Source organism: Fukomys damarensis, unplaced genomic scaffold, assembly GCF_012274545.1.
Source record: "Fukomys damarensis isolate Sample0158 unplaced genomic scaffold, DMR_v1.0_HiC HiC_scaffold_25, whole genome shotgun sequence".
NCBI classification, from domain to species: Eukaryota; Metazoa; Chordata; class Mammalia; order Rodentia; family Bathyergidae; genus Fukomys; species Fukomys damarensis.
This window is the reverse complement of record NW_022900937.1, coordinates 15,096,071-15,096,936: the sequence shown is the minus strand read 5'-3', so window position 1 is coordinate 15,096,936 and position 866 is coordinate 15,096,071.

The following is an 866-nucleotide window of genomic DNA, read 5'->3' as shown; positions in this document are numbered from 1 at the left end:
CCGAGAGCCACAGCGTGGGGATTTCACCGGACTCCCAACCGCCTCCCCCACCCCGGCACCCTGGGTAACGGGGCCTGGATGCTAAGGGCTACGGCGACGCCTGCTGGCCACGGGAGCGCTTGCTCGGAAACCCCGATTCCCACGCCTAGACAGAGAGTGAATGAAGCTGAGGGAGGGGACGGGAGCCCGAACTCAGGGACCTAAGCGCTAGGGCCTCGCTATGAAGAACCCCGGAACACAGGATCCTACCCAGAACCCTGCAATCTCACGAAGTGAAAACCACTAACATACAAAGCTTAGCGGTTAGACCTCCTGCCCTCCGCAGTCTTACGAGGCTGGAATCGGGTTCCCAGCTCCCTACCTGGCTGTGGGGCTTCGGACAAATAACAATCGACTTTTCTGCACTTTGTTGTAGAAATGAGTGTAACAGACTAGAGTTATTCTCAGGGCTGTTAAGAGAATTATGAAATAATGATTACAAAGTACTTTTCACAGCTACTGTTAATGAACACCTAGGCATGGCTCTAAGTCAGGCTGGGCCCGTCACCAGCTACGAAACCTAAGGTCCCTTCTGGTTACAACCTTCCCTGGTTTTGGAAGGTCTGGGATGCGTTTAAAAGGCGCCCCAAGGCAGGGCCCACCCTGTAGAACTTCTGGCCACCAGCTGGAAAACCCCAGGGGACGCAATCTCTGCCTATTGCCTCCTTGAGCTGCGTTAAGGCATCCAAGGTGCAAGGCATTTTACCCCTCACCTTTGTTACACAGAGCCCTTTCAAGTCTGCTTCTTGATGTGTTAAACGTGGGAAAAACGAAAAACAAAAACATTCCCGCCAAGACACTCCTCCGGAGCCCTAACCTGGAGCCTC